The sequence below is a fragment of the Lampetra fluviatilis genome, unplaced genomic scaffold (assembly GCF_964198595.1).
Source record: "Lampetra fluviatilis unplaced genomic scaffold, kcLamFluv1.1 SCAFFOLD_267, whole genome shotgun sequence".
In the NCBI taxonomy this organism is placed as follows: domain Eukaryota; kingdom Metazoa; phylum Chordata; class Hyperoartia; order Petromyzontiformes; family Petromyzontidae; genus Lampetra; species Lampetra fluviatilis.
This window is the reverse complement of record NW_027621345.1, coordinates 95,001-112,547: the sequence shown is the minus strand read 5'-3', so window position 1 is coordinate 112,547 and position 17,547 is coordinate 95,001. Positions and strand designations below refer to the sequence as shown.

The 17,547-nt window shown below is 54.6% G+C and overlaps 1 long non-coding RNA gene across 1 annotated transcript in view; it reads right to left on the bottom strand.

The window, feature by feature from the left end:
- Nucleotides 1-17,547, bottom strand: part of LOC144955121 (uncharacterized) — a 61,871-nt gene that overhangs the window by 9,599 nt on the left and 34,725 nt on the right. The window contains exon 2 of the long non-coding RNA XR_013641512.1: nt 6,256-6,331. This is a non-coding gene — a long non-coding RNA (uncharacterized LOC144955121). The remainder of the gene's footprint in view (nt 1-6,255; nt 6,332-17,547) is intronic.

The window sequence follows — 17,547 nt, the reverse complement described above, 5'->3', positions numbered from 1 at the left end:
GTCTGTGTCTCTCTGTGTCTCTGTATCTGTGTCTCTGTCCCTGTGTCTCTGTCCCTGTGTCTCCGTGTCTCTGTGTATCTGTGTCTCTGTCCCTGTGTCTCTGTGTCTCTGTATCTGTGTCTCTGTCCCTGTGTCTCTGTCCCTGTGTCTCTGTCCCTGTGTCTGTGTCCCTGTGTCTGTTTCTCCATGTCTCCGTGTCTCTGTGTCTGTGTCTCAGTGTCTCTGTGTCCCTGTGTCTCTGTCCCTGTGTCTCCGTGTCTCCATGTCTTCGTGTCTGTGTCTCTGTGTCTCTGTGTCTGTGTCTCTGTGTCTCTGTGTCTCTGTGTGTCTGTGTCTCTGTCCCTGTGTCTCCGTGTCTCCATGTCTTCGTGTCTGTGTCTCTGTGTCTCTGTGTCTGTGTCTCTGTGTCTCTGTGTCTCTGTGTCTCTGTGTCTGTGTGTCTCCATGTCTTCGTGTCTGTGTCTCTGTGTCTCTGTGTCTGTGTCTCTGTGTCTCTGTGTCTCTGTGTCTCTGTGTGTCTGTGTCTCTGTCCCTGTGTCTCCGTGTCTCCATGTCTTCGTGTCTGTGTCTCTGTGTCTCTGTCTCTGTGTCTCTGTGTCTCTGTGTCTGTGTCTCTGTGTCTCTGTGTCTCTGTGTCTCTGTGTCTCTGTGTCTCTGTGTCTCCGTGTCTGTGTCTCTGTGTCTCTGTGTCTCTGTGTCTCTGTGTCTGTGTCTCTGTGTCTCTGTGTCTCTGTGTCTCTGTGTCTCCGTGTCTGTGTCTCCGTGTCTGTGTCTCTGTGTGTCTGTGTCTGTGTCTCTGTGTCTCTGTGTGTCTGTGTCTCTGTGTCTCTGTGTCTCTGTGTCTCCGTGTCTGTGTCTCCGTGTCTGTGTCTCTGTGTCTCTGTGTGTCTGTGTCTCTGTGTCTCTGTGTGTCTGTGTCTCTGTGTCTCTGTGTGTCTGTGTCTCTGTGTCTCTGTGTGTCTGTGTCTCTGTGTGTCTGTGTCTCTGTGTCTCTGTGTGTCTGTGTCTCTGTGTCTCTGTGTGTCTGTGTCTCTGTGTCTCTGTGTCTCTGTGTCTCTGTGTCTCTGTGTGTCTGTGTCTCTGTGTCTCTGTGTCTGTGTCTCTGTGTCTCCGTGTCTGTGTCTCTGTGTGTCTGTGTCTGTGTCTCTGTGTCTCTGTGTGTCTGTGTCTCTGTGTCTCTGTGTGTCTGTGTCTCTGTGTCTCTGTGTGTCTGTGTCTCTGTGTCTCTGTGTGTCTGTGTCTCTGTGTCTCTGTGTCTCTGTGTGTCTGTGTCTCTGTGTGTCTGTGTCTCTGTGTCTCTGTGTGTCTGTGTCTCTGTGTCTCTGTGTCTCTGTGTCTCTGTGTCTCTGTGTGTCTGTGTCTCTGTGTCTCTGTGTCTGTGTCTCTGTGTCTCCGTGTCTGTGTCTCTGTGTGTCTGTGTCTGTGTCTGTGTCTCTGTGTCTCTGTGTGTCTGTGTCTCTGTGTCTCTGTGTGTCTGTGTCTCTGTGTCTCTGTGTGTCTGTGTCTCTGTGTCTCTGTGTCTCTGTGTCTCTGTGTCTGTGTCTCTGTGTCTCTGTGTCTCTGTGTCTGTGTCTCTGTGTCTCCGTGTCTGTGTCTCCATGTCTCTGTGTCTCCATGTCCCTGTGTCTCCATGTCTCTGTGTCTCCATGTCCCTGTGTCTCTGTGTCTCTGTGTCTGTGTCTCTGTGTCTCCGTGTCTGTGTCTCTGTGTCTCTGTGTCTCTGTGTCTGTGTCTCTGTGTCTCCGTGTCTGTGTCTCTGTGTCTCTGTGTGTCTGTGTCTCTGTGTCTCTGTGTCTCTGTGTCTCCGTGTCTGTGTCTCCGTGTCTGTGTCTCTGTGTCTCTGTGTGTCTGTGTCTCTGTGTCTCTGTGTGTCTGTGTCTCTGTGTCTCTGTGTGTCTGTGTCTCTGTGTCTCTGTGTGTCTGTGTCTCTGTGTCTCTGTGTGTCTGTGTCTCTGTGTCTCTGTGTGTCTGTGTCTCTGTGTCTCTGTGTCTCTGTGTCTCTGTGTGTCTGTGTCTCTGTGTCTCTGTGTCTGTGTCTCTGTGTCTGTGTCTCTGTGTCTCTGTGTGTCTGTGTCTGTGTCTCTGTGTGTCTGTGTCTCTGTGTGTCTGTGTCTCTGTGTCTCTGTGTGTCTGTGTCTCTGTGTCTCTGTGTCTGTGTCTCTGTGTCTCTGTGTCTGTGTCTCTGTGTCTCTGTGTCTGTGTCTCTGTGTCTCTGTGTCTGTGTCTCTGTGTCTCTGTGTCTGTGTCTCTGTGTCTCCATGTCTCTGTGTCTGTGTCCCTGTGTCTCCATGTCCCTGTGTCTCCATGTCCCTGTGTCTCCATGTCTCTGTGTCTCCATGTCCCTGTGTCCCTGTGTCTCTGTGTCTGTGTCTCTGTGTCTCCGTGTCTGTGTCTCTGTGTCTCTGTGTCTCTGTGTCTGTGTCTCTGTGTCTCCGTGTCTGTGTCTCTGTGTGTCTGTGTCTCTGTGTGTCTGTGTCTCTGTGTGTCTGTGTCTCCATGTCTCTGTGTCTCCATGTCCCTGTGTCTCCATGTCTCTGTGTCTCCATGTCCCTGTGTCTCCATGTCCCTGTGTCTCCATGTCCCTGTGTCTCCATGTCTCTGTGTCTCCATGTCCCTGTGTCTCCGTGTCTCTGTGTCTCCATGTCTCTGTGTCTCCATGTCCCTGTGTCTCCATGTCCCTGTGTCTCCATGTCCCTGTGTCTCCATGTCTCTGTGTCTCCATGTCTCTGTGTCTCCATGTCCCTGTGTCTCCATGTCCCTGTGTCTCCGTGTCTCTGTGTCTCCATGTCTCTGTGTCTCCATGTCCCTGTGTCTCCATGTCCCTGTGTCTCCGTGTCTCTGTGTCTCCGTGTCTCTGTGTCTCCATGTCCCTGTGTCTCCATGTCCCTGTGTCTCCATGTCTCTGTGTCTCCATGTCTCTGTGTCTCCATGTCCCTGTGTCTCCATGTCCCTGTGTCTCCGTGTCTCTGTGTCTCCATGTCTCTGTGTCTCCGTGTCCCTGTGTCTCCATGTCCCTGTGTCTCTGTGTCTCTGTGTCTCCATGTCTCTGTGTCTCTGTGTGTCTGTGTCTCTGTGTGTCTGTGTCTCCGTGTCTCTGTGTCTCCATGTCCCTGTGTCTCCATGTCCCTGTGTCTCCATGTCCCTGTGTCTCCATGTCCCTGTGTCTCCGTGTCTCTGTGTCTCCGTGTCTCTGTGTCTCCATGTCTCTGTGTCTCCGTGTCCCTGTGTCTCCATGTCCCTGTGTCTCTGTGTCTCTGTGTCTCCATGTCCCTGTGTCTCCATGTCCCTGTGTCTCCGTGTCTCTGTGTCTCCGTGTCTCTGTGTCTCCATGTCTCTGTGTCTCCATGTCTCTGTGTCTCCATGTCCCTGTGTCTCCATGTCTCTGTGTCTCCATGTCTCTGTGTCTCCGTGTCCCTGTGTCTCCATGTCCCTGTGTCTCCATGTCCCTGTGTCTCCATGTCTCTGTGTCTCCATGTCTCTGTGTCTCCATGTCTCTGTGTCTCCATGTCCCTGTGTCTCCATGTCTCTGTGTCTCCATGTCTCTGTGTCTCCATGTCTCTGTGTCTCCATGTCCCTGTGTCTCCATGTCCCTGTGTCTCCGTGTCCCTGTGTCTCCATGTCTCTGTGTCTCCATGTCCCTGTGTCTCCATGTCCCTGTGTCTCCATGTCCCTGTGTCTCCATGTCTCTGTGTCTCCATGTCCCTGTGTCTCCATGTCCCTGTGTCTCCATGTCTCTGTGTCTCCATGTCCCTGTGTCTCCATGTCCCTGTGTCTCCATGTCCCTGTGTCTCCATGTCTCTGTGTCTCCATGTCTCTGTGTCTCCATGTCCCTGTGTCTCCATGTCTCTGTGTCTCCATGTCCCTGTGTCTCCATGTCCCTGTGTCTCCATGTCCCTGTGTCTCCGTGTCCCTGTGTCTCCATGTCTCTGTGTCTCCATGTCTCTGTGTCTCCATGTCTCTGTGTCTCCATGTCCCTGTGTCTCCATGTCTCTGTGTCTCCGTGTCCCTGTGTCTCCATGTCCCTGTGTCTCCATGTCCCTGTGTCTCCGTGTCCCTGTGTCTCCATGTCTCTGTGTCTCCATGTCTCTGTGTCTCCATGTCTCTGTGTCTCCATGTCCCTGTGTCTCCGTGTCCCTGTGTCTCCATGTCTCTGTGTCTCCATGTCTCTGTGTCTCCATGTCTCTGTGTCTCCATGTCTCTGTGTCTCCATGTCCCTGTGTCTCCGTGTCCCTGTGTCTCCATGTCTCTGTGTCTCCATGTCTCTGTGTCTCCATGTCTCTGTGTCTCCATGTCTCTGTGTCTCCATGTCTCTGTGTCTCCATGTCCCTGTGTCTCCATGTCCCTGTGTCTCCATGTCCCTGTGTCTCCATGTCCCTGTGTCTCCATGTCCCTGTGTCTCCATGTCCCTGTGTCTCCATGTCCCTGTGTCTCCATGTCCCTGTGTCTCCATGTCCCTGTGTCTCCATGTCCCTGTGTCTCCATGTCTCTGTGTCTCCATGTCCCTGTGTCTCCATGTCCCTGTGTCTCCATGTCCCTGTGTCTCCATGTCTCTGTGTCTCCATGTCTCTGTGTCTCCATGTCCCTGTGTCTCCATGTCTCTGTGTCTCCATGTCCCTGTGTCTCCATGTCCCTGTGTCTCCATGTCCCTGTGTCTCCGTGTCCCTGTGTCTCCATGTCCCTGTGTCTCCATGTCCCTGTGTCTCCATGTCTCTGTGTCTCCATGTCCCTGTGTCTCCATGTCCCTGTGTCTCCATGTCCCTGTGTCTCCATGTCTCTGTGTCTCCATGTCTCTGTGTCTCCATGTCTCTGTGTCTCCATGTCTCTGTGTCTCCATGTCCCTGTGTCTCCGTGTCCCTGTGTCTCCATGTCCCTGTGTCTCCATGTCTCTGTGTCTCCATGTCTCTGTGTCTCCATGTCTCTGTGTCTCCAGGTCTCTGTGTCTCCATGTCCCTGTGTCTCCATGTCTCTGTGTCTCCATGTCCCTGTGTCTCCATGTCCCTGTGTCTCCATGTCCCTGTGTCTCCATGTCCCTGTGTCTCCATGTCCCTGTGTCTCCATGTCCCTGTGTCTCCATGTCTCTGTGTCTCCATGTCCCTGTGTCTCCATGTCCCTGTGTCTCCATGTCCCTGTGTCTCCATGTCCCTGTGTCTCCATGTCTCTGTGTCTCCATGTCCCTGTGTCTCCATGTCCCTGTGTCTCCATGTCCCTGTGTCTCCATGTCCCTGTGTCTCCATGTCCCTGTGTCTCCATGTCTCTGTGTCTCCATGTCTCTGTGTCTCAGTGTCTCTGTGTCTCCATGTCCCTGTGTCTCCATGTCCCTGTGTCTCAGTGTCCCTGTGTCTCCGTGTCTCTGTGTCTCCATGTCCCTGTGTCTCCATGTCCCTGTGTCTCAGTGTCCCTGTGTCTCCATGTCCCTGTGTCTCCATGTCTCTGTGTCTCCATGTCCCTGTGTCTCCATGTCCCTGTGTCTCCATGTCCCTGTGTCTCCATGTCCCTGTGTCTCCATGTCTCTGTGTCTCCATGTCCCTGTGTCTCCATGTCCCTGTGTCTCCATGTCCCTGTGTCTCCATGTCCCTGTGTCTCCATGTCCCTGTGTCTCCATGTCTCTGTGTCTCCATGTCCCTGTGTCTCCATGTCTCCGTGTCTCCGTGTCTCCGTGTCTCCGTGTCTCCGCGTCTCCGTGTCTCCATGTCCCTGTGTCTTAGTGTCTCAGTGTCTCCGTGTCTGTGTCTCCGTGTCTGTGTCTCCGTGTCTGTGTCTCCGTGTCTCCGTGTCTCAGTGTCTCCGTGTCTCTGTGTCTCCGTGTCTCCGTGTCTGTCTCTCCGTGTCTGTGTCTCCGTGTCTCAGTGTCTCCGTGTCTCAGTGTCTCCGTGTCTCTGTGTCTCCGTGTCTCTGTGTCTCTGTGTCTCCGTGTCTCTGTGTCTCCGTGTCTCTGTGTCTGTGTCTCTGTGTCTCCGTGTCTCCGTGTCTGTGTCTCCGTGTCTCCGTGTCTGTGTCTCCGTGTCTCCGTGTCTGTGTCTCCGTGTCTGTGTCTCCGTGTCTCAGTGTCTCAGTGTCTCAGTGTCTCAGTGTCTCCGTGTCTGTGTCTCCGTGTCTCAGTGTCTCCGTGTCTCCGTGTCTCCGTGTCTCTGTCTCTCTGTGTCTGTGTCTCTGTGTCTCCGTGTCTGTGTCTCCGTGTCTGTGTCTCCGTGTCTCCGTGTCTCCGTGTCCCTGTGTGTCTGTGTCTCTGTGTGTCTCCGTGTCTCCGTGTCTCACTGGAGAGAGACTTCTCGTAGGTTCGTCCGGCTGAAAGGAACGAACGCAGTCCGGGGTTGAACTGGTCCGCGATGTTCTACAGAGACACACACACACAGACACACACACAGACACACACACAGACACACACACACACACACAGACACACACAGACACACACACACAGACACACACAGACACACACACACAGACACACACACACAGACACACACAGACACACACACACAGACACACACAGACACACACAGACACACACACACAGACACACACACAGACACACAGACACACACACACACAGAGACACAGAGAATAAGAATCACCACCCACCAACCCGCTCACCCGCCCACTAACTCGCTCACTCACCCACTCACCCACCCACTAACCCGCTCACTCACCCTCTCACTCACTCACCCGCCCACCAACCCTCTCACCCTCTCACCCACCCACTCACCCGCCCACTCACCCTCTCACTCACCCACCCACCCACTCACCCACCCACTCACCCGCCCACTCACCCGCCCACTCACCCTCTCACTCGCCCTCTCACCCGCCCACTCACCCTCTCACTCACCCACTCACCCACCCACTCACCCGCCCACTAATCCACCCACTCACCCGCCCACTCACCCTCTCACCCACCCACTCACCCTCTCACTCACCCACTCACTCACCCACCCACTCACCCGCCCACTAATCCACCCACTCACCCGCCCACTCACCCTCTCACCCACCCACTCACCCACCCACTCACCCGCCCACTCACCCGCCCACTCACCCTCTCACTCACCCACTCACCCTCTCACTCACCCACTCACTCACCCACCCACTCACCCGCCCACTAATCCACCCACTCACCCGCCCACTCACCCTCTCACCCACCCACTCACCCTCTCACCCGCCCACTCACCTACCCACTCACCCGCCCACTCACCCTCTCACTCACCCGCCCGCTCACCCACCCACTCACCCTCTCACTCACTCACCCACGCACCCACCCACTAACCCTCTCACCCACCCACTAACCCGCCCACCCGCCCACTCACCCGCTCACTCACCCACTAATCCGCTCACCCGCCCACCCGCCCACTCACCCGCTCACTCACCCACCCACCAACCCTCTCACCCGCCCACTAACTCGCTCACTCACCCACCCACTCACCCGCCCACTAACCCTCTCGCCCACCCACTCACTCACCCACCCACCCACTCACCCGCCCACTAATCCACCCACTCACCCTCTCACTCACTCACCCACCCACTCACCCTCTCACCCACCCACTCACCCTCTCACCCACCCACTCACCCACTCACCCACCCACTCACCCACTCACCCACCCACTCACCCACCCACTAATCCACCCACTCACCCTCTCACCCACCCACTCACCCTCTCACCCACCCACTCACCCACTCACCCACCCACTCACCCACTCACCCACCCACTCACCCACCCACTAATCCACCCACCCACCTCACCACTCGCTGTGTGCGTCATGGGAGTGTACATCGCCACGCCCTGATCACCCGCTCACTCTGACATCTCTCTCTCTGTGTGAGTCTCTGCGTGTGTGAGTCTGTGTGTGTGAGTCTGTGTGTGTGTGCGTGTGTGTGAGTCTGTGTGTGTGTGCGTGTGTGTGAGTCTGTGTGTGTGTGAGTCTCTGCGTGTGTGAGTCTGTGTGTGTGAGTCTGTGTGTGTGTGTGCGTGTGTGTGAGTCTGTGTGTGTGTGTGAGTCTCTGCGTGTGTGAGTCTGTGTGTGTGAGTCTCTGTGTGTGTGCGTGTGTGTGAGTCTGTGTGTGTGTGTGTGTGAGTCTCTGCGTGTGTGAGTCTGTGTGTGAGTCTGTGTGTGAGTCTGTGTGTGTCTCTGTGTGTGTGAGTCTCTGTGTGTGTGAGTATGTGTGTGTGAGTCTCTGTGTGTGTGCGTGTGTGTGAGTCTGTGTGTGTGTGTGAGTCTCTGTGTGTGTGAGTCTGTGTGTGTGAGTCTGTGTGTGTGTCTGTGTGTGTGTGTGTCTGTGTGTGAGTCTGTGTGTGAGTATGTGTGTGTGAGTCTCTCTGTGTGAGTCTCTGCGTGTGTGAGTCTGTGTGTGAGTCTGTGTGTGAGTCTGTGTGTGTGTCTGTGTGTGTGAGTCTGTGTGTGAGTCTGTGTGTGAGTCTGTGTGTGTGTCTGTGTGTGTCTCTGTGTGTGTGAGTCTCTGTGTGTGTGAGTATGTGTGTGTGAGTCTCTGTGTGTGTCTGTGTGTGTCTGTGTGTGTGTCTGTGTGTGTGTCTGTGTGTGTCTGTGTGTGTGTGTCTGTGCGTGAGTCTGTGTGTGAGTCTGTGTGTGTGAGTCTCTGTGTGTGTGTGCGTGTGTGTGAGTCTGTGTGTGTGTGTGAGTCTCTGCGTGTGTGAGTCTGTGTGTGTGAGTCTCTGTGTGTGTGCGTGTGTGTGAGTCTGTGTGTGTGTGTGTGTGAGTCTCTGCGTGTGTGAGTCTGTGTGTGAGTCTGTGTGTGAGTCTGTGTGTGTCTCTGTGTGTGTGAGTCTCTGTGTGTGTGAGTATGTGTGTGTGAGTCTCTGTGTGTGTGCGTGTGTGTGAGTCTGTGTGTGTGTGTGAGTCTCTGTGTGTGTGAGTCTGTGTGTGTGAGTCTGTGTGTGTGTCTGTGTGTGTGTGTGTCTGTGTGTGAGTCTGTGTGTGAGTATGTGTGTGTGAGTCTCTCTGTGTGAGTCTCTGCGTGTGTGAGTCTGTGTGTGAGTCTGTGTGTGAGTCTGTGTGTGTGTCTGTGTGTGTGAGTCTGTGTGTGAGTCTGTGTGTGAGTCTGTGTGTGTGTCTGTGTGTGTCTCTGTGTGTGTGAGTCTCTGTGTGTGTGAGTATGTGTGTGTGAGTCTCTGTGTGTGTCTGTGTGTGTCTGTGTGTGTGTCTGTGTGTGTGTCTGTGTGTGTCTGTGTGTGTGTGTCTGTGCGTGAGTCTGTGTGTGAGTCTGTGTGTGTGAGTCTCTGTGTGTGTGTGCGTGTGTGTGAGTCTGTGTGTGTGTGTGAGTCTCTGCGTGTGTGAGTCTGTGTGTGTGAGTCTCTGTGTGTGTGCGTGTGTGTGAGTCTGTGTGTGTGTGTGTGTGAGTCTCTGCGTGTGTGAGTCTGTGTGTGAGTCTGTGTGTGAGTCTGTGTGTGTCTCTGTGTGTGTGAGTCTCTGTGTGTGTGAGTATGTGTGTGTGAGTCTCTGTGTGTGTGCGTGTGTGTGAGTCTGTGTGTGTGTGTGAGTCTCTGTGTGTGTGAGTCTGTGTGTGTGAGTCTGTGTGTGTGTCTGTGTGTGTGTGTGTCTGTGTGTGAGTCTGTGTGTGAGTATGTGTGTGTGAGTCTCTCTGTGTGAGTCTCTGCGTGTGTGAGTCTGTGTGTGAGTCTGTGTGTGAGTCTGTGTGTGTGTCTGTGTGTGTGAGTCTGTGTGTGAGTCTGTGTGTGAGTCTGTGTGTGTGTCTGTGTGTGTCTCTGTGTGTGTGAGTCTCTGTGTGTGTGAGTATGTGTGTGTGAGTCTCTGTGTGTGTCTGTGTGTGTCTGTGTGTGTGTCTGTGTGTGTGTCTGTGTGTGTCTGTGTGTGTGTGTCTGTGCGTGAGTCTGTGTGTGAGTCTGTGTGTGTGTGTCTGTGTGTGAGTCTGTGTATCTCTGTGTGCGAGTCTCTACGTGTGTGTGTGTCTGTGTGTGTGTGTCTGTGTGTGTGTATCTCTGTGTGAGTCTCTGCGTGTGTGTGAGTCTGTGTGTGTGTATCTCTGTGTGAGTCTCTGCGTGTGTGTGAGTCTGTGTGTGTGTATCTCTGTGTGAGTCTCTGCGTGTGTGTGAGTCTGTGTGTGTGTATCTCTGTGTGAGTCTGTGTGTGTGTGTGAGTCTGTGTGTGTGTGTCTGTGTGTGTGTGTGTCTGTGTGTGAGTCTGTGTGTGAGTATGTGTGTGTGAGTCTCTCTGTGTGAGTCTCTGCGTGTGTGAGTCTGTGTGTGAGTCTGTGTGTGAGTCTGTGTGTGTGTCTGTGTGTGTGAGTCTGTGTGTGAGTCTGTGTGTGAGTCTGTGTGTGTCTCTGTGTGTGTGAGTCTCTGTGTGTGTGAGTATGTGTGTGTGAGTCTCTGTGTGTGTCTGTGTGTGTCTGTGTGTGTGTCTGTGTGTGTGTCTGTGTGTGTCTGTGTGTGTGTGTCTGTGCGTGAGTCTGTGTGTGAGTCTGTGTGTGTGTGTCTGTGTGTGAGTCTGTGTATCTCTGTGTGCGAGTCTCTACGTGTGTGTGTGTCTGTGTGTGTGTGTCTGTGTGTGTGTATCTCTGTGTGAGTCTCTGCGTGTGTGTGTGTCTGTGTGTGTGTATCTCTGTGTGAGTCTCTGCGTGTGTGTGAGTCTGTGTGTGTGTATCTCTGTGTGAGTCTCTGCGTGTGTGTGAGTCTGTGTGTGTGTATCTCTGTGTGAGTCTCTGCGTGTGTGTGAGTCTGTGTGTGTGTATCTCTGTGTGAGTCTCTGCGTGTGTGTGAGTCTGTGTGTGTGTATCTCTGTGTGAGTCTCTGCGTGTGTGTGAGCCTGTGTGTGTGTATCTCTGTGTGAGTCTCTGCGTGTGTGTGTGTCTGTGTGTGTGTATCTCTGTGTGAGTCTCTGCGTGTGTGTGAGTCTGTGTGTGTGTATCTCTGTGTGAGTCTCTGCGTGTGTGTGTGTCTGTGTGTGTGTATCTCTGTGTGAGTCTCTGCGTGTGTGTGAGTCTGTGTGTGTGTATCTCTGTGTGAGTCTCTGCGTGTGTGTGAGTCTGTGTGTGTGTATCTCTGTGTGAGTCTCTGCGTGTGTGTGAGTCTGTGTGTGTGTGTGAGTCTGTGCAGCCCATGGGCTTGTAATTACCAACACGCTCTTCCGGCATCGGCGCATCCACACAACATCGTGGACGCATGCCGGGTCCAAGCGAGAACATCTGCCGGGCTACGTAGTGACGGACCAGTGGATGCGAGCACATGTCCTTGACACCAGGACCTACCGTGGAGCTGATCTGCCCTCTGACCATCCACTTGTCATCTGTAAGATGCGCCTGCCATTCTTGCACTCCGGTGGTGGGTGTACAACCAGGACCAAGCGAGAACATCTGCCGGGCTACGTAGTGACGGACCAGCGGATGCGAGCCCATGTCCTTGACACCAGGACCTACCGTGGAGCTGATCTGCCCTCTGACCATCGACTAGTCATCTGCAAGATGCGCCTGCCATTCTTCCACTCCGGTGGTGGTGGGTGTACACCCAGGACCACTCATCATCATGGGTTCCAAGCGAGAACATCTGCCGGGCTACGTAGTGACGGACCAGTGGATGCGAGCCCATGTCCTTGACACCAGGACCTACCGTGGAGCTGATCTGCCCTCTGACCATCGACTAGTCATCTGCAAGATGCGCCTGCCATTCTTCCACTCCGGTGGTGGGTGTACACCCAGGACCACTCATCATCATGGGTTCCAAGCGAGAACATCTGCTGGACTACGTAGTGACGGACCAGTGGATGCGAGCCCATGTCCTTGACACCAGGACCTACCGTGGAGCTGATCTGCCCTCTGACCATCGACTAGTCATCTGCAAGATGCGCCTGCCATTCTTCCACTCCGGTGGTGGTGGGTGTACACCCAGGACCACTCATCATCATGGGTTCCAAGCGAGAACATCTGCCGGGCTACGTAGTGACGGACCAGTGGATGCGAGCCCATGTCCTTGACACCAGGACCTACCGTGGAGCTGATCTGCCCTCTGACCATCGACTAGTCATCTGCAAGATGCGCCTGCCATTCTTCCACTCCGGTGGTGGGTGTACACCCAGGACCACTCATCATCATGGGTTCCAAGCGAGAACATCTGCTGGACTACGTAGTGACGGACCAGTGGATGCGAGCCCATGTCCTTGACACCAGGACCTACCGTGGAGCTGATCTGCCCTCTGACCATCGACTAGTCATCTGTAAGATGCGCCTGCCATTCTTGCACTCCGGTGGTGGGTGTACAACCAGGACCACTCATCATCATGGGTTCCAAGCGAGAACATCTGCCGGGCTACGTAGTGACGGACCAGCGGATGCGAGCCCATGTCCTTGACACCAGGACCTACCGTGGAGCTGATCTGCCCTCTGACCATCGACTAGTCATCTGCAAGATGCGCCTGCCATTCTTCCACTCCGGTGGTGGGTGTACACCCAGGACCACTCATCATCATGGGTTCCAAGCGAGAACATCTGCTGGACTACGTAGTGACGGACCAGTGGATGCGAGCCCATGTCCTTGACACCAGGACCTACCGTGGAGCTGATCTGCCCTCTGACCATCGACTAGTCATCTGTAAGATGCGCCTGCCATTCTTGCACTCCGGTGGTGGGTGTACAACCAGGACCACTCATCATCATGGGTTCCAAGCGAGAACATCTGCCGGGCTACGTAGTGACGGACCAGCGGATGCGAGCCCATGTCCTTGACACCAGGACCTACCGTGGAGCTGATCTGCCCTCTGACCATCGACTAGTCATCTGCAAGATGCGCCTGCCATTCTTCCACTCCGGTGGTGGGTGTACACCCAGGACCACTCATCATCATGGGTTCCAAGCGAGAACATCTGCCGGGCTACGTAGTGACGGACCAGCGGATGCGAGCCCATGTCCTTGACACCAGGACCTACCGTGGAGCTGATCTGCCCTCTGACCATCGACTTGTCATCTGTAAGATGCGCCTGCCATTCTTCCACTCCGGTGGTGGTGGGTGTACACCCAGGACCCCCATTCAAACCAAAAGTGGCCTGGTCTCAGCTAGCTGATGAAAGTTGCAAGCGAGAATGTCATCATCGCTTGCGGCTGGGGTTGGCATCGTCCCCCACTCCACCTGATGTCGAGGGTAAATGGGCGAGGTTTAGGACTGTGACTCATGCAGCTGCAATGGCTGCTTTGGTGTACGCGGTCCAGACCTCCGCAGAAACCCTGGCTGACGGAGGAGGTGTTCAGGTTAATTGAGAAAAAGCGACGGGCCCACTCTCATCGCCTACAGCATCCCACGTCGGAGAATGAGGACGCTTACCGCAGCCTTCGCTCGGAGGTTCGGAGAGCCGTGAGGCGCTGCGAGGATGATGGGTGGTGGTCGCGGGTCGCTGAGGAGATGGAGTCTGCCTCAGTGGCCCGCGATCACAAATCCCTAATAAACTCCATCAAAAAAGTAACCTGCAGCGCCACACCTATTACCATCATTATGGGGAAGAAACGGTGATCCAATCTCCGACCCCCAGGAACAGGTTTGCAGATTTGCTGAGCATTTCTGTGAGGTCCTGGGGGAGGGGAAATCTCTCAGCCAGGATAAAACATCGTGGCACAAAGTGGGGATGACCCTGCTGAGGCTGCGGTGCCTAAAATATTGGAAGAGGTCACCCCCTGTGAGTGGCTGGCTGAGGTGCCAGCTGTTGAGGAAGTACTGAGGGCGATCCGGAGTCTGAGACCAGGGAAGGCACCGGGCAGAGATGATCTCCCAGGCGAAATGCTGAGGGAGGGTGGCGTTTGTGCACAGACTGCCCTATATGACATCATAACAACAGTCTGGACCACTGGACGGGTTCCGCAGGATTGGAAGGATGCCCTGGTGGTCCCCCTCTTTAAGAAGGGGGACCGTACCGACTGTAACAACTACAGGGGCATCTCACTCCTCAGTGTGCCGGGTAAGGTCCTGGCAAGGATTATTCAACATCGCCTTGCTAGGCATGCTGAGGAGAGGCTTGCGGAGCCCCAATGCGGTTTCAGGAAAGGGCGGTCCTGCACAGATGCCATATTTTCTGTCCGTCTGCTACAGCAGAGGTGTAGGGAATTCCAAAAAGACCTACATCTCTGCTTTATTGACCTGGTCAAGGCCTATGATACCATCAGTAGGACTGGGCTTTGGGTTGTTCTTCGTGCTTTCGGAGTCCCTGACCCTCTGCTCACGATCATTAAGGACCTTCATGATGGTGAGCGGGCCCGGGTAAAACTACGTGGCCGGGAGTCGGAGCCTTTCCCTGTACACCTTGGGGTGCGACAGGGATGTCCTCTGGCTCCCACATTATTTAACATCTATTTCGACTGCGTAGTTCGTGAAGCCTTCAATAGCTGTACCGGGGGAATTACCATTTGGTACAGATATAATGGGAGGCTGATCGACGCCCGGGTGCGATCAAGGGATGGCTCCCTATTGGTCAACCACGTTATGTATGCCGATGATTTGGTAATAGCTGCTCATTCAGAAGAGGAGTTGGAGACGCTGCTGCTGAGACTGGAGTGTGCCACTAAGAGGTGGGGCCTTACCATCAGCCCCACCAAAACTAAGCACCTGCCTGGGTATTTTGTACCATCGGGCACTCCACCCCCACAACTCCCAATCGGTGATGGGGCAGTTGTGGAGAGAGTAGAGAGTTTCCCATACCTGGGCAGTGTGCTCATGACCGGCTCCAGTTTATCAGCAGAGGTCTCACTCCGAATCAGTCGAGCGGCAATATCTTTTCATCGGTTGCGTAACGCTGTGTGGAAGCTACCTGGTCTGTCGCTCCGCACGAAGCTTCAGGTCTTCTCGGCCACGGTCATTCCCTCCCTTCTCTACGCTTGCGAAACGTGGACCCCCCTAGTGGAGCATCTTCGCCGGTTGGAAACATTTAGGCTGGCCTGCCTACGATCCATCCTGGGTTTAACCAGCAGGCTGGATTGTGTGAGGAGCTCACAAGTCCTTGAAAGATCTGCGCAAAGTCCCATCGGTGAGCTCCTCCGGCAGGCAAGGCTGCGTTGGCTGGGTCATGTAGCCGCATGCCCAGCCACCGCATGCCTAAACAGCTTTTGTCCGGCCGGATCGAGGGGGCTGAACGGGCGCGGCACGGGCTAGAGAGGAGATGGAGTGATGTGGTACAGGAGGACGTGGAGCTGAGTGGACTTGCAAATGACTGGTACCAGCGGTGTCAAGATCGGCCTCTGTGGAGGAGGCTCGTGAAGGACGCTACTGGGCAGTTGGAGGCAGTCGCCCTCCAACAACAACGGAGGGCGGAGGAGCGACGCTCACAACAACGAGCGGAGCGCCGGGTGGCTAAAGCACAGCAAGTTGGTACAGTAGGGGGCACAGGTGGTGCATCAGCCAGTCATCTCGGTCATCTCGGTCAGTCGACCCGTGGCACCTGCTGGGTCTGCCCCGTGACCTCCTGCCAGCGGGCGTTCGACACTTCACGTGGCAGCCTCAAGGTGCACTTGGCCTGGCACAAGCGTCGTGGTGACGTCACCGCCACTTAGTGGCGAATGGCGGTTGTTGTTGTTGTTGTGTGTGTCTGTGTGTGTGAGTCTGTGTATCTCTGTGTGTGAGTCTCTGCGTGTGTGTCTGTGTGTGTGTGTCTGTGTGTGTGTCTGTGTGTGTGTCTGTGTGTGTGTCTGTGTGTGTGTGTATCTGTGTGTGTGAGCCTCCGTGTCTCTTGTTTGAGTCTGTGGGTGTGGCACATTCTAAAAAAACACTTGCCCCAGTAGCCTGTGTGGGCTACACGGGGGAGCTTTGTCTGTATCTGTCCCATGACCTCAACACGACTCAGACTCACGAGTCGTAACCCACAGACAAAGCTCCCCCAGGTAGCCTCCTGCAGGGCTGTAGGGACAAGTGATACTAGTAGCAGCAGTGTCTATGTACTACACACATCACACACACAGACAAAGTTCCCCCAGGTAGCCTCTAGCAGGGCTGTAGGGGCAAGTGCTGCTAGTAGCAGCAGTGTCTGTGTAGTACACACACCACACACAGACAAAGCTCCCCCAGGTAGCCTCTAGCAGGGCTGTAGGGGCAAGTGCTGTTGGTAGTAGCAGCAGTGTCTATGTACTACACACACCACACACACAGACAAAGCTACCCCCAGGTAGCCTCTAGCAGGGCTGTAGGGGCAAGTGCTGTTGGTAGTAGCAGCAGTGTCTATGTACTACACACACCACACACACAGACAAAGCTGGCCCAGGTAGCCTCTAGCAGGGCTGAAGGGGCAAGTGCTGCTAGTAGCAGCAGCAGTGTCTATGTACTACACACACCACACACACAGACAAAGCTACCCCAGGTAGCCTCTAGCAGGGCTGTAGGGGCAAGTGCTGCTAGTAGCAGCAGTGTCTATGTACTACACACACCACACACACAGCCAAAGCTCCACCAGGTAGCCTCTAGCAGGGCTGTAGGGGCAAGTGCTGTTGGTAGCAGCAGTGTCTATGTACTACACACACCACACACACAGACAAAGCTCCCCCAGGTAGCCTCTAGCAGGGCTGTAGGGGCAAGTGCTGCTAGTAGCAGCAGTGTCTATGTACTACACACACCACACACAGACAAAGCTACCCCAAGTAGCCTCTAGCAGGGCTGTAGGGGCAAGTGCTGTTGGTAGCAGCAGTGTCTATGTACTACACACACCACACACAGACAAAGCTACCCCAGGTAGCCTCTAGCAGGGCTGTAGGGGCAAGTGCTGTTGGTAGCAGCAGTGTCTATGTACTACACACAAAACACACAGGCAAAGCTGCCCCAGGTAGCCTCTAGCAGGGCTGTAGGGGCAAGTGCTGCTAGTAGCAGCAGCAGTGTCTATGTACTACACACACCACACACACAGACAAAGCTACCCCAGGTAGCCTCTAGCAGGGCTGTAGGGGCAAGTGCTGCTAGTAGCAGCAGTGTCTATGTACTACACACACCACACACAGACAAAGCTACCCCAGGTAGCCTCTAGCAGGGCTGTAGGGGCAAGTGCTGTTGGTAGCAGCAGTGTCTATGTACTACACACACCACACACAGACAAAGCTACCCCAGGTAGCCTCTAGCAGGGCTGTAGGGGCAAGTGCTGTTGGTAGCAGCAGTGTCTATGTACTACACACACCACACACACAGACAAAGCTACCCCAGGTAGCCTCTAGCAGGGCTGTAGGGGCAAGTGCTGTTGGTAGCAGCAGCAGTGTCTATGTACTACACACACCACACACAGACAAAGCTACCCCAGGTAGCCTCTAGCAGGGCTGTAGGGGCAAGTGCTGCTAGTAGCAGCAGTGTCTATGTACTACACACCACACACACAGACAAAGCTACCCCAGGTAGCCTCTGGCAGGGCTGCAGGGGCAAGTGCTGCTAGTAGCAGCAGCAGTGTCTATGTACTACACACACCACACACAGACAAAGCTACCCCAGGTAGCCTCTAGCAGGGCTGTAGGGGCAAGTGCTGTTGGTAGCAGCAGCAGTGTCTATGTACTACACACACCACACACACAGACAAAGCTCCCCCAGGTAGCCTCTAGCAGGGCTGTAGGTGAGTGGGTGGGTGAGAGGGTGAGTGAGTGGTT